Genomic DNA, 16,377 nt, shown 5'->3' with positions numbered 1-16,377 from the left:
AGTTCAGTTTCAGACGGCTATGCTTCATCCACTCGGCTACTTCTTTCATTCCTTCATGTAAGTTGGTTTTGGCGGTGTTAGGGTCTTTGGTGAGTGAGAGGATCAGTTGAGTGTCGTCAGCGTAGGAGATGATATTGAGGTTGTGTTGGCGTGCGATGTCCGCGAGGGGGCTCATGTATACATTGAAGAGGGTGGGGCTGAGTGAGGATCCTTGTGGTACGCCGCAGATAACTTCCGTGGCCTCTGACTTGAATGGTGGGAGGCGGACTCTCTGGGTTCTTCCAGTGAGGAACGAGGTGATCTATTCCAGTGCTTTTCCTTGGATTCCGATGTTTCTGAGGCGCTGTAGAAGGGTGCTGTGGCAGACTGTGTCGAAGGCTGCGGAGAGGTCAAGGAGGATGAGGGCGACTGTGTCTCCATTGTCCAGTAGAGTTCGAATGTCGTCTGTTGCTGCGATGAGGGCGGTCTCGGTGCTGTGTTCGGCTCGGAAGCCGGACTGTGAGGGGTCGAGGGATTTGTTGGTTTCGAGGAAGGCGGCGAGTTGACTGTTGACGGCTTTCTCGATGACTTTGGCTGGGAATGGAAGGAGCGAGATGGGTCGGTAGTTTTTTGAGTTCGGTGGGGTCAGCTGTAGGTTTTTTCAGAAGGGCGCTGAGTTCGGCATGTTTCCAGCTTTCCGGGAAGGTGGCGGAGTTGGGAGAGCAGTTGATGACGTCTCTGAGGTGTGGTGCTATGATGGAGTCTGCTTTGTTGAAGATGTGGTGGGGGCATGGGTCTGTGGGGAATCCTGAGTGGATGGAGTTCATCAGGCGGATGGTGTCCTCAGTGGAGATTGGGTTCCAGTCGTTAAGGATGTTCAGGGGGGGTGAAGGTACGGCCGAAGGTTGGGTGGGTTGGTCTCCGGGTTGGTTGTCGAAGCTGTTGTGGATGTCTGCGATTTTGTTGTGGAAGAACGAAGCTAAGGAGTCGCAAAGGGCTTGTGATATCATTGGAGTTGGCAGAGGGGTTGGTAAATTCTTTGACGATGTTGAATAATTCCTTGCTGTTGTGGGCGTTGTTGTCTAGTCGGTCTTTGAATGCAGCTTTCTTGGCAGATCGGATTAGTTGGTGGTGTATGCGGGTGGCGTTTTTGAAGGCGTCCCTGGTGCTGGTGATTGGGTCTTTTTTCCAGGCCTTCTCGAGGGAGCGACAGAGTTTCTTCGATTTCCTAAGATCCTCGTTGAACCAGGAGGCGTTTTTGTTGCCTAGTTTGATTTGACGTTTTTTCAACGGTGCTAGGATGTCAGCGCTGTTTGATAGCCATTGGGTGAAGTTAATGGCTGCTTGGTTGGGGTTTGAGGAGTGGACAGGGGGGTTTTGAAGAAGCGATGAGGAGATCTGGTCGATGGTGAGTTTGTTCCAGTTTGGTTGTGAGTAGTGGTCTTATTGTAGATAAAGTGAACGCAGCTGTGGTCCGTCCAATGTAGCGTTGTGGTGTGACTGAAGGAGATATGTTTGCTGGAGGTGAAGATAGGGTCAAGTGTGTGTCCTGCGATATGGGTGGGGGTGGTGACGAGTTGTTTGAGTCCGAGGTTGGCGAGATTGTCCAGACGGGTGGTGGCGTTGCTGTCATTGCTCTTTTCCAGGTGAAAGTTGAGGTCTCCCAGTAGAATGTATTCTTCGGAGGGGAGGGCGTGTGGGGTGATAAAGTCAGTGATGTCGTCGCTGAATTGTGCACGGGATCCTGGAGGTCGGTAGAGGAGGGTGCCTCTGAGTGTAGTTTTGGGGTCGGTGTGGATCTGGAAGTGAAGGTGTTCGGCGCTGGCGAGGTTGACGTCTGAGCTGGTTGAGATGCGGATGGGGTTCTTATGGACGATGGCGATGCCTCCTCCTGTTTGGTCGGTGCGGTCCTTATGGATGATCTTGTATCCTTCCGGGATGGCAATGGCGATATCTGGGGCTGACGAGGTGTTCATCCATGTTTCTGTTAGGAAGGCGACGTCGGGAGAAATGGTGTCTAGCAGGTTCCAGAGGTCGATGGCGTGTCTGTGGACTGATCGGGTGTTGATCAGGATGCATTTTAGGTGGTTGGAGTCAGATATCTGTTGTGTGTTTGTGGATGAGGAGTTGTACTTGGTGCCGACGAATTTGCAGGAGTTACAGGAGAAGGGTCCATGGGTGTGTCCAGGAGCGGCTTAGGCGCAGTTGGGGAGACGGCCGGGGTTTAGGGCTAGGAGGGAGGAGGCGTCGTATGTGATGCGGGTGGGGTGTGTGGTACGGGGGCCAGGGGGTCTGGCGCTGGGCGCGGTCCAGGCGCGGACGGGCGTAGACGGGCTTACCTTTGGCGCAAAATGGTGGCCATAGAGGAGCAGAGCAGAGGGGGTCAGCCACAGGAGCAAGGAGGGAAAGGGATTGGGGGACCACGAAGCCAAAACGAGTTAATTAGATGGGCACACGCTCAGCAGAGTCGCCGAGGATGTTCAAAGGCACAGTCTCTGGGTCGCAGGGGCAGCAGTGTCCCTCAGGCTGCATGCAGCACGCCAAATGTCTGTTGAAGTCCGTGAGGGTGCCAGAGACGCAGTCCAGGAAGGTGCGCACCCCCAGGTTAAGACAGCAAAGAAAAGCCTCGGCGCGTCACTCTCTAGTGTCGAGATTCTCCCCGAAACTGCACCCCTGTACCTGGCAATACGGAAAGGCAACAGCAGCGGAGTGGCTGTAAGATGAAGTGTCCTCTTATCGCCTCTTGGTTATTTGGCATCCCTATGCTGAGGGCGAGACGGCTGGAATTGAAAGTAGTAGAAGGGTGAACACTGCAATGCAGGGCCCACCAGTTGATGCAAAGATTCAGCAGTGCGCAGATCGATCTGGCAGAGTCAGTGGTACTGGTGGTCTGTAGTCACCGCCATCTTGGAACCAGGCAGGCCACGAGTTAGCGCCAGGTGGTGAGTTGCGCAGAGGAGAACAGGGGTATGCGTTGTTACTCGTGCTGGTGTCCCCGGATCCGACCATACACCACCAGATTTCAGGAGTTCGCCAGGCGAACAGCGGGAGTCAGCGGCCCAATGTCGCAAGGGCGCCGCCATCTTTGGGTCAGGCGACGGACCGCATGGTGTCCCTGCCAGGTAAGCCTCTCGCCGAAGAGCAGGAAGCTCTTCTCTGCACCTGCGCTGGAAACCGGCTCACCTTGGGTGCAAGAGTCGGCGAGGAGAATCCCAGCGTTGGCAGATTACCTCATTATAAAATATTTTTTGTTTTTCCCTACCGCATATTCCGGCGTATAAGACGACTTTTTAACCCTTGAAAATCTTCTCGAAAGTCGGGGGTCGTCTTATACGCCGGGTGTCGTAATTGCCAGTGTCCCAGTGTCAAGTGAAATGAGCGTGTGTTGATCTGTAAATTGTGTCCTTCGAGTAATGTGCAACGTTATAATGCACAGCATTAGTACAGTGTACAATTTAATTCTGTTTTCCTTACAGATTGGATAAATTCACTCCCTGAATAGAGCAGCTGGGATTATTGATTGATTTTAAAGAACCAAGGGACCTACGCAGCCTTTTGTTAGCATATTGGGTGAGTGAATCACAACACAATAGAGGTTGGCCTTTTGAACATATTTGAGGTTGGATGGGTCATTCTTTTCAATACCCTTTAACCTATTGAAGAGGGGTAGTCTTATACGGCGAGTATAGCCCAAACCATATATTTTAACAAGAAAAATAGGAGGGTCGTCTTATACACCCAGTCGTCTTATACGCCGGAAAATACTGTACTTACATTGTGCTGCCTCAGAGTTGCTCCATTCAGTCATTTGCAAAGGTATGTTTGAGGTTTTTGGAGTGATTGTTCCAGCAGTCCATGGAAGACTGAGTAGTCTGCTTACTATAACATGCAGACATCTTCTCAGACATGCATAATGTGCTTACAAATAAATCTATTTTGCAGAAGTATGTCTTAGAAACTGTTAAGTTCTGCAAAGGTTTAACAGGGAAGGCCTGCCTTATAGATACATTTCCAAATATAGTGGCCCGAAGAACTCAGACCATATCTGGTCTTAACTTAATTCCGTCCATCATGATGGTGGTCCTACAGTCAGTCACTCATAATGCAGTACTTGACATGATGAGCAACGTTTAATAGTATATGTTATAACACAAAAGGACAAGCGTAGTTATGATATGATATAGATTCTTATTTGTTGCTGGGAAAGCTGCCATTTGTATTATGAAAAAATCGATAAAAAATGTGGGTTCACAAAAATTCATTTCAAAATAAAAGTCAGGAGGGAACTTGCTGATCTTAGCCACTTCCACCTAATTTGTTTACTCTGATCTCACGAGTGTGTGACCTGCCCAGCTTGGCTTCTGATTCCAAAGTGATCCAAGTGTGCAGTAACTCTTTCACGTGTATGGTTTTAGAAATAAAGGTAGACATACCCTCAGCTTCTTGTGGAAAATATTACATTACAGAATGTCTGTATTTCCGCCCCTAGGTCCAGGTAGAAATAGAAGTACATGTTCTTTTTAAATAATGCGGTAAATTGTTAGGAATGCAGACGTATTAAGTCCATTTTACAGAAGATCTTTTTAGTCTTTGCCATCTATCCTTTTTGACAAAGACTATCAAATTGCCAGTGTGGCTATAAATGCATCATTTGCAGCAACTGATGATTCATGGTTAACACAAAGAACCTTGGACAAAAAAAAAAAAATGTAATTTCACTACATGTATCATGGCAGGCCCTGTGCTCAGGGTCAAAAGTTGTAGGTCACAGGATTTTTTTTTGTATTGTCTGAAGGAAAATAATACATGTGCGGATTTTTGGATCCTGGAAGCAACAGCAGCATTGGGGCATACGGACTGGTGGTGAAACCCGTACCCCCCCACGTACATCTTTCAATCACTTCTCGCGTTTCCCACTTTGCGGGAAACGCTCGTACCTGTGGGCTTGTGTGCAGCAGCAGAGGGCGACTACAGAGCCCAGAAGGCGTTGGGGCACAGTGACATTCTCCCGCAACGCCCAGAGCAGGTGTATAAAATCACAACCTGAACGGCGCACCGCGGGAAATCTTTGTGCGGATTTTTGGATCCTGGAAGCAACAGCAGCATTGGGGCATACAGACTGGTGGTGAATCCCGTAGCCCCCCACGTACCTCTTTCAATCACTTCTCGCGCGTACCTATGGACTTGTGTGCAGCAGCAGAGGGCGACTACAGAGCCCAGAAGGCGTTGGGGCACAGTGACATCCTCCCGCAATGCCCAGAGCAGGTATATAAAATCATAACCTGAACCGCGCACCGCGGGACACGCGCGGGACGAGCCGGGCAAAGGCCGGGCCAAGGGCGGGCCCGTTTTAGCCCGTTCGAGACCGTTGGAGACCGGACTGGGCCACCCCTCTTTCATGTGGCACCCTGTACATCCACGACATTTAGTTAAACTGTAAGTACCAGCTTGGTTGATCACCTGAACAGTAAGATGTCCACACGCGAAAGCAGAAGGAAGGGTGTGAATTCAAGTGGGAACTTAATAGGGACTTGGACAATTTTATAATTCGGGCAAATTCAGTTATTGATCAGGGGATCATTTTAATGGAGCAACGGGTTTCGCAAGACCTTGCCCTAGCGAAAAGATCCTATATGGGACACCTTGCTAATGCCCATACCCCTGAGCCACTACCCCGAGTAAACATAATAGATGCACCTGTGACTGTACATAACCCCCCCTCCTTCGTAGGCTCATGAATTCATCTCATTAGCTGATCAGCTTCAAATATCCATGGCTGCAGAAACGTCTATAGTGTCTAACTATAGTTCACCTGAGAGACCAAACCCCAGGCAGACGCGAGGGAGGAGAGAGGGAGCGATGCCGAAGAGGAAGCGGGTGGCAAATGATGCTGCCAGAGGCAGAAAGCCCAAACTTGCCAAACAAGCTTGCAATAGCAATTCTTCTCCATCGGGTCCGGGCACTGTGACTGTGAATCAATCAGAGACAATCAGGCCTTCAATGCCGCCCGTATCCACTCCCTGTGTGTCTAATTCTGATGGTACAGCTTTGCAATTGGAGGATCTAGTTTTTGCCAAACTTGGTTCTCTATTAAAGTCCTCTTTTAAATCATTTGAAGACAGGCTTCTACAAATTGAGCTTCGGCTAGCCAAGATCGAGGACGCAACACTTAATATTGCGGACAATAGAAAGTTAACTGGAATGTCTTTGGGTATTGACCAACAGAATTCTGTACAGGGGAGGGGGGGGGGGCGGTGTCGCATGCTATTGTTCCAACCTTAGCCCCACCCACATCAAATGTATCTATAGCCAACTTGTGTGCTCCCACGATATTACCTGTCATTTTAACTATAGGGGTGGACGCTGTTAAGCCTACTGAAACCCCCCGGGACGTATCCGATTCAGTCCCCTTTAGGAAGCTAAGACTTGATTTACCACCAGAATCAAGCCCATATACAGTAGTTTTAACTGGGGTACCTGGGTTAAGCAATCCGAATAATAAATCACTCATGTCACTGAAAAATAAGGCAGCGGATTGGCTTAATAGAAACAGACCACTTCCCCGTAATGTTTCCTGTGAAATCCTGATGGTGCGTAGGGTGCCCTGGGTAGGGCATAGGCCAAAAGATATACAAGGTGATTGTGTGCTTGTGACCTTCAGGGACCCTCGTACCGTGGGACATATTTGTAACTGGATACACCACAGTAATGGGTCATCGATTCAACCTCTTCCTCTGACATATTTTTATCCCGTGCCCCACCATTTAGATATGGAAGGGGACTGGACTTTAGCAAGGCAGGGGGAGGGGGGCTTGGGGCTGGCATATGCAACCATATACACCCAGTCAAATACCCTCACAAAACAGGTACAGCGGACTAGAAATGGTCGATTGACTTTTTAATCCTGGTGACAACCCTTCCGGAGTATCTGACATTGGGAGAATTGTACAACACGAGGGAGCAACCGAGGCACGAAGTGGCCAAATACCCTGTGCCCACCTATCACCTGTGAGGGTCAGTATTGCAGTTAACAATGTTGACACCTTAGGGAGTATGTCGGGAGCCCAAACCCCGTTTTCAGCCGAAAATAAAATATATAATATATATAATGCTATCTCATGGAATATTGCTGGGTTGGCAGGAAAGGTGAAAGATCCGACTTGGTTAGCCTTTATAAAATCCTTTCCGGTGATATGCTTGCAAGAGACCTGGTTGGTAGCGAGTGACATATTTATAGAAGGTTATAAAAGTTTTTTTGTACTGGCAGAGCCGTCACGAAGTGGCAGAGCTAAAGGGGGATTGGCTGTGTACATTGCCTTGTTCTGCACCGTCAAAACAATACGTACTCATAATACTGACATTCAAGCAGTGACGGTTAAAAGAGGGAAGGAAGTGGTATCCCTGATTAACTTCTATAATGCCGTAAACCCAAGAGGGGAGTGTAAGCTTGATGATCTGGGCAACTTTGTTAGGCACCACTGCAAGAGCCTCTCCCATCGGATGCTCATTATGGGAGGCTTTAATGTACATCTTTGTGGGAACCCTAAGAACACTGCAATTGGATCGTTGGGTTGTCACAGGATGGGGGGCCTCCACTTCGAACATTCTGGCCGGGGGTATAGGTTGAATGAACTCATGAATGAATTTGACCTAATCTCTGCCATGTCATTGGTGGATGATTGTAGCTATCAATTAGTTCCCACATTTAAGGGTTACTCGGGGGGATCTTTTATTGACCACATCTTTCTCTCTAGTTGCCTTTATACATCTATATTAGGATTTAAGATTCAGGAGAAAGCACATAGTGATCATAATCCAGTCTGTATTTCACTGGGTGGCAAACTTCTAAAATTACGGGAAAAGACGCCAAATCGCGGAGTTCTTAAATGTACGGATGGAAGACGCCGCCTTAAATGGGCCAAGGTAAACTCGGACCAACTTTATGATAAGATCCATAAATCCTGTGCTACCGAGTTGTCACTGTGCGTGTCCTCTGTATCTTTTCCCCCAGATATCCTCCTTGCATTCGATGGTATTGTATTAAAAGTAGGCGAAATGCTAACTGTACCAAGTCGGGCCCTGTTTGTAGGGATCCCAAATGGTTTGACCACTCCTGCGTGAATTAAAGGCGGCCCTGAAACTAAACCCTAGGGACCCCATACTGGTTAGGGCATCACGCCTGTCTTATAAAAAGGCCTTGGCCAAGCGCAAGGCAGAAGTGAGGGATAATATTTGGCAAGATCTGTTAGACCCCATTATCCTTGGTAACAGTGAAAAATTCTGGGGCATTATTAACAAACCTCTATTTGATACAGTAGGTGACACCTCAGTTGGCACGAATATCACTGAAGATGAGTGGGTATCCCATTTTAGTCCTATTTTTGACAGTAACACCCCACAGTCAGAATATGATAGAGGTGAACAAAGAGTAAGTCCACCACTTTTTACCATTAGCGAAGTCGAGAAAGGCATCATGGGGTTATCAAGTAATAAAGCGCCAGGCCCCGATGGTATGCCTCCTGACTTATTTAAATCAAGGGTATCTCTCTGGGCGCCAGTCCTTACTGCTGTGTTTAACACAGCTGTAGAACACGGTTGCCCCAGGTCTTGGGGGACATCCATGATAGTACCAGTATTCAAGAAAGGGGACCAAAATAGCACTTCCTGTTACAGGCCGATATCTTTAATTGACTCTGTGGTCAAAGTAGTGGGTGGAGTAATTTTGAACAGACTAACAGCCTCGGCAGAAGAACATGGGGTAATCTCCAAAATTCAATATGGCTTCCGGCCCGGTCACTCCACAATAGCGCAGTGTCTCAACTTATACGTGGTCCTAGGAAAATACACCCTAGCGCGGAAGGGCACTATCCACATGGCGTTCATGGACCTCTCTTCAGCTTTCGACTGTGTTAATCGGGGAAAGCTCTGGGAGGCCATGGGCGCCATGGGGGTGGAGCCTAATCTGGTTAATTTTCTGGTGGACTTGCCCCAGGATACTAGGGCCAACGTGAGATATTCACAGGACCTTAGGGTGTCCAGGGACTTTAGTGTCCACAGGGGGGTTAGGCATGGCTGTATTTTGGCCACCTTTCTCTTCAATTTATATATTAACAACTTGGAGGAGTTTTTATTAAATACTGGTGCTGATTAGCCCTATGTCGGTCGTAAGGGTCTGCCCGTTTTATTATATGCGGACAACGCCGTTTTATTCGCTAGGACCGCAAGAGGTCTTCAAACCCTATTAGATGCTTTTCACAGTTTTATGAAGGCCCGCGACTTATCTATTAACAATACTAAATCCTTTGTAATGCAGGTAGGGCAGCGTTACAAGACGCTGTCTTCAGTTCAGATTAACAATGAGAATGTCCCTACAACAAGAACCTTCTCGTATTTGGGCGTCCTGTTCGACGATCAGTTAAAATGGGGCCCATCACTCCAGAGGAAAAGGGGGGAGATAACTCGGGCTAACGCTGCTATCTTTAATTTTGCAAGGAAAATGGGCAAACGCCCTATTGCTGCACTATTAAAGATCTATCAGGCAAAGAGTGTGGCAATAGGAAGCTATGGTAGCGAACTCTGGGGGTATGTGGCATCTAACAACATTGTGGTGGCAGAGAATAATTTCCTGAAACAATTGTTGGGGGTCCCGAGGGGGACTTCCAACCTAATAGTGCACAAAGAAACCGGCATTCATTTTATAAGTGATACCTTAGCACTACCGCCACTAGTTTGCTGGTTAACACCATCAACGCTTATGGTTTTCCCCTCCTGCGCTGAAGAATGTGTAAATCCCATTATTCATGACGAGCTCAGCTCGTTATGAGTGTACGAGAGGTGTACCTCATGACGAGCCGAGCTCGTCATGAGCGTCGAAGGGGTTAAAATGTTGGCTAAATAAAGATTTGACCTTAAACCACCTTCTCCTGAGAGAAGCCTTATCCCTGGATAATATGCTTAAAATCCTGTGGCTAAAATATTTGAAAGACTATTTCTTTGGTATGGGGCGTTCAGAACTCTTTTCAAATCCTGACTCCATTAGGCTTGCTGATGTAGAGACTGTGAGGAAAACTTTTCCCTTTCACAACATATGCATCGCGAAGAGGTAGAATTAAACAAACCTAGAGTCCGGAAACATGCTATCTTGAAGACTACACCTTCCATGGAGCCTTATCTAACTTGGCCGATGTCGGGCCTTGACCGATATCTGCTAACTAGGTTCTGACTGGACTATTTCCACCTCATGTTAACCGTTCCAAAGGGTTCCCACCGAGGTCAAGTGCTACCCCCCTGCGGCTGCAACAATGAGTCTCTGCAGGACCTGGTGCACTTTTTATTTATCTGCCCCTTTTACGATTTACCTCGGAGGTTTTACCTAAAGCCCCTTCTAAAAAAACTGAACTTCACCCAGGTTACACCAGCACTCTATTACCTGCAATTGTTAAACCCCGAAAGTACATTATTTGTGATTGGTTTTCTAAAATCTGCCTTAAAATTTAGAAATAGCATGGAGGGTTAAGTGCCTAGTATTGTCGTCATTATTGCATTTGCCTAACTGTGATCGTTGATTTTAATATGTGTTTTTATACGTGGGTCACTCTTTTAATATCTGCATATCAAGTTTTACTGTGTTATTTATTAATTATCTTGTGCTTTTATGGTTGTTTCTGCTTGAATACTGAATAAAGATTTTGACTATGACTACTTGCTTTTCCTGTGTACAAGGATTTCCTGCTTTCATTGCTTGCAAAGTTTTTTGTTTGCTATTGCTTATAATTACATCTCTAGGCACCAACCGTTTCCCCTAGCCTCTCACCCCGCTCTTACCCTCTGGCTGCGGCGAGGCACTTCCTTGACCTGATTGGCCAAGTTATGGTGATGTAACAGGCTACCTTTAGCTGTTCCTCTCACTGTGGGACTGTTTCTCAGGTTATGATGCCTGTGCTTCCAGCTAAATGTGGAGAGGTAGAGGGGTCTTCCTGTGACTTCTTCCCTGGTTGAACCTGCTCAAGACTGATAAGAACTAGTGGAGAACCTCTTCCTTCTTCCCCTCTCATATCTATCTCTGAGCCTATCCTCCTCTTATTCTTTTTTACCTTCTCTAGGAGGTAGGTGCAGTAACCTTCAGCTTTGCCCTCAATGCCCACATGTGTACTCTAGACCGTGATAGTGTTATCATGCACATTGCACATCCACAGGGTGAGATGCTGTTGCTCATTGGTAGACTCTACGTAATACTCTCTGATGACTTAACTGTGCCTCCTGTTAGGGTTGGTCCTCTGTTACAAAGACCGTGCTAGGGTAGTGTATGATTTTGAATGGTAGTTAGTCAGTTACTCCTGAAAAGACTTCATATAACACTTCCTGGGAGGTTTAGCAACACTTCCAGCTGTTGTAGTCCTTTGACACTAATAAGAGCAATAGGTTTCTACATCTGAAAAATCAGTTACACCCTGTCCCTTGCAGCCTCTAGCAGCAGGGTCATAGTTTACTGTGGACCCTCTTTTTAAAACTTTGCAAGGTTTACCTTTGCACAACTTATTCAATATTAAAAAAAACTCTGCTAAGTTTTTGCATCAGTTCCTTTGGCAACAGCCAACTTCTAAATATCCCTGTGCGGGGTAGTGGGTGGGTGTCTGAGCTGTAACTCATGCCCTTAGACCTATGTCACATCGAACAGGATGAAGAAGTAGGGGGCAGTGGATACACTGAAAGAGAGGAGAGCTCAGGGCACAGCAAAGGGAAGCATTGTTAGAGAAGGCACTGCAAGCGATTGGATGATTGAAGGTGGGAACTGCAGGAGCACGCTGAAGGGGGCCCTGTCAGAGAGGTGTTGGGATTCCTATTTGTGGTTCTTTGTTTTGGTGTTCGAGTGCGCGGACGCTAATAAAGAAGTTGAACCACTTACTTCGTGTGGTCTTCTTTTCAAGAGGTTATGGTTGGCAGATGACCAGTAATAGCCAATAACCTTTGAAAGTGGTATGCAGATATCAGTGCCAAATTGCAGCCGAGCAGCACAGTGAGTGAGCTCCACCATTTCAAGGAGAGTTTGGGAGGATTGTAACCATGAGAATTTTTTTAAAAAAAAATTGGGATGGATAAAACATTTAACAGCACATTTTTCACATGAATTGGTTAACAGCTGTACGCTCTGAAAGGGCACCTGTGAAATGTTCCAGTAGTCTCACATTGTGACAACTAAGCCTGATCCCGCCGCCAGGGCTGTTGTAGCTTCAATCACACAAGATCATATTGAGAAACTTGAGGCAAAAGGGTCCATTTAACACAATTCCCTTTAGAAAGGTGTAAAAGCTTTAGATGATGAGAGGGTGCAAAAATGCAATTTATTATGCCCATCAATTACTATAGTTTCTTTCTACACTTCTACGTTTCCTTTTACCAACGTGCCCCTTCCAAATACCACCTTGAGCCTAGCAGCCCAGCTGAGAGGTTTGGTGGGGGTGATCGATGAATATGTTAGGTTGGCAGTGAAAGGTCGAGTATGCTGGAGAAAGACATTTGCAGGCAGTGTTATTCAAGTGCAGGAACTTTGCCATACTCGGTAACAGGGGATTCCCCATTTGAACTGTGGAGGGGACTAAAATCTGGGACATGCGTTAGTGGGTACGGAGGAGATGGGATGAGGAACAAGAAGAGAAGGTGGGCGGTCTAGATTCGAGGGTCAAAAAATATCAAAGAAGTTTGAAGTAATATACAGAAGCGGAAAATTAGAAATGTATACAACAGGGTAAGGCTGTTGGCTCAAATCACGTTGTCAAATTGAGATATTAGGGGACGCATCAGGCAGTCAAATCAATATGGAAGGAGGCACCTCGATGTCCTCAGCCCAATGAGTGAACCCCACCTCCGCCAGGGCACTGTCAGTGCTTAATTTGTAACAAAATAGGTGGCAGGGCTCTCGTGAGGAGGCCACTGTATCTTGCACGAAACATTGCCCATCCATGCTGCCAATGATGGTGACAGCACAACTACTAAGCATCACACTCATGTAAGTGTGACAATTAATGTTTAATGTATACAGAATTAATAATTGACTTTTGCTGTGGACAACTCAGACAGCGCCACCTTGTGGCAAACTGTCACAAGTGCAGTGTTGATAATTAAGTACCGGTGTTGAGCACCGGAAACCACTGGCTCAAATTAGGCACTGCAACTGCCTCATGGAATGATAGCTTGAAACCAGAATTCTTTGTTTGGATAGAGATATCACAATCTCAGGCCGTATATGTATTATGTCAACATAAATTTAAAAACAAAATGCACTGAAGACAACACACAGCAATTCTATGTTTATGGTTGTAACATACTCCCCCGTAATACATAGTGTGTCAAAGTCACTTACAACCCAATACCTTCCTGTGCGTAAAAAACATTATGAGCTGATGGTTTTCCCAGTTCCCCTAACACTTCTTTCCTTTCAAGGGCCCTCTAAGAGGCCTTTCCATGAGGTTAAACCAGACAGTTGCTCTTACGTGATATCCTTGCTCTCCAAAATGCTTGCAGGAAGACTGCTCACTCCAGAGCAACCTACTGGGGCACCCCTAAACCTACCAGAGAGACAATGTGGACAAATGGGCCATGCCTTACTCCCCTGGTGCAGATTGTATCCTCCAACCATCAAAGGGCCAATGTCCTGAAGCGGCATTGTGCATGTGTGAAAGGTGGGTAAAGGGCTGTAGAAATCCACTGCCCCAACCCCCTGCAAAATTGCAGATTCTTAAATGCATGCTGCAAGCACCCCCTTTGAGGTCTCCATGACACTGGTTTTCTGTGTCAGTAACTCCTGTGGGATACCACAGGGACCTGAAATCCCCACCAGCCATTAACTCACACACCTACAGACCATCTGGACACCACCACCGGTTGCAAGAGTTATTGACAAGCAAAGGAGAATAGATTATTCAAAGAAATATTGTCCCCCCCCCTGCTGACAGATCCACCCCATTAAGGACAAAAAATCTTCCCCCTCTGGTACAACCATGAGGGATGCACCCTATCCAAGGTGACCTCAGGAGCTGAGACATATTTCCGTTTAGGTGCTTTGCAGATTCATCCAGCACCTAAGCAGACATCCCCCACCATGTCTTCCCTGTCGCACTGTGTGACCAAGTAAACATACAGCTGCCTTCAAAATCAGATCTTCAAACTCAGATGGCACAGCCTGGATACAATATTGCCAAACTTTACTACATTAATTAGTCTCCTAGCATCCTGTCTCCCATGCGCAAGTCTCTGCCAACCCTAGATGCCTTCTTAATAACAAAGGATTTAGCCTAGTCTCTATGCCCAGCAAATTTGACGTCTGATCGAGATCACGCACAGGTTTAGGCAGATGCAGGAGAATTGAAAAGATGGTGGGCCATGCACAATGTAAGGACATCGTTTTGTTGGCTCATCTTGTCATGCACCGAGTCCTACCTTGCCATAATTGTTGGCTCTCCCCATTGTGACCAAATAACCGTAGCTGCTGGGAAACTCTTCGCTAACCACCTTACCTCAGCAATCAATATGACATATAAATCTCATTGCCCAATCACCTCTTGTACCCTCCGTATCGAGTGACCAAACGCTTTGCCAGTGACATAACATCTAATGCACACATAGAGACATATTGAGGAAGAGCAGTGTATAACTTGAGGCTGACAACTTAGACCATGTTAAGACACACATACCATTTGTTACACTCTGATTTCCACCTCCTAATCTTTTTCACCATGTGCCCATCCATTCAGAGTCTGGCAGCAGATATGACTGTCCCAATGCAGAAAGAGTGGGAGCTAAAATTGGATCAGTCTGATCCTGTGACTCAAAACATTTGTGAACTAGAATCTGGACAATTGCGTTCCATCAGCGTGCCGGAGCAATGCTCTTGCCTGCCTCTGTGCAGCAGTGGGAACCAGGTGTCCTGTTCAGAATAATATGTTACTCTTGCCCCTCATATGTCGTTGACTAGGCCAGCTTACTCCCTCTAAAGAGAGTCCCTAAGGTATGTCTTTTTTAGAACTTGCCTCCAGTTCTCCCACCATGGAAGCCCTATATGAAGCCAAACAAAAGGCTGCCCTGAAAAGCAGGTCTTCATTCTCAGATGGCACACCCCTGGAAGCTAGAACACAGTATAGGCCAACTTTAGTATATGATTTCATCTCCTATCACCCTGTCTCCCGCACAAAAATCTTGCCAACCCCTCAATGCATTCTTAATAACAAAAGATTCAGCCCAGTCTATATGCCCGCCAAATGTGAAGCTCTAACGCTATCACCCACGAAGCTAGGTAGGTACAATAGGATGGAAAAGATGGTGGGCCATGCACAATGATGGACATCGTTTGTTGGCTCGCCGTTTTGTCATGTGCGGGGTCCTGCCATGCAGTCCATAATTGTCGCTCATTCCATTTTGAGAAACCCCATAGGACATTAGAGTTCTGGGAGTTCAGTCTAATCCTCTTAAAGTTGTGGATGTGAAGGTGTGGAAAGTTAGACGTTTTGATTTGCAGACATTTCATTAGTATTTTTGATGTGACCCAGAAGGGAGATGAATAGGGCAGTGTGTTTATCGGATTGGGCAGGTGCTGGAGTGGACAGCAGTGATGGCCTAGAAATAAGATGGACATTAGTAGATTATGTGTAGAGAGATGAGTCAATGGAGGCTGGTGATTAGAGTGGGGTGAGAATCTCATCTGAAGGTGAGGAGATGTGCCTCTAGAAAATTGAGGAGTGGAGACTGGCAGAGACAATGTTCTATCAGATTCAATGATTCTGTAGTATGTTAGACTAAGTCTTGATTTAGCAATGTATTTCTACCCTACTTTCAGTTTTAGTGCAGTTGAAATGTTCCTTTGATATTTTTACTGTAGTTGAGTAATTGTGGGTGCATGTGTGAGTGCGGTTGGTTGTGCATGTTGTTATTGGTTGTTTGTTTAAGGGAGAGGAGTGTGGTATGCTGGTGCATTTGGGAGAGGGTTGATGGAAGGCTGCAGTTCATGATGAAGGCTGAGGCACGAGGATGGACTGAAAGTGTTGCATGTGTACTGATGTTGTGCAGAGTCAGCTGGGAGTTGACATTGCAAGTTTCGGTAGCTATCTTGGTCACTCTTGTTGGATAATATTTACTTCAATAAACCACTGTTGATACCTTCAACACCTTTGGAGTCTTCTACTTCAGTCCTTTTACAGATCCAGGGTTATACTATTTTCCATAATCATGTCGTTGATGGGTGGACGCGGGCATGTCCGCACATGTGTAGTTGGCAGGGCCTCAGTCCCGGTCTATTGCTTTCCTGGTAGTCTGTTCTAGAGTACCTTCGTGCCCCCATTAGCTGTCGTAATACTGTTTTTTGCTGAAATTAGGGGCGCATTTTACACTGAGCTGCTTAATTAAGAG

The sequence above is a fragment of the Lissotriton vulgaris genome, chromosome 11, assembly GCF_964263255.1.
Source record: "Lissotriton vulgaris chromosome 11, aLisVul1.2, whole genome shotgun sequence".
NCBI classification, from domain to species: Eukaryota; Metazoa; Chordata; class Amphibia; order Caudata; family Salamandridae; genus Lissotriton; species Lissotriton vulgaris.
Note: the sequence above shows the minus strand (reverse complement) of the source record.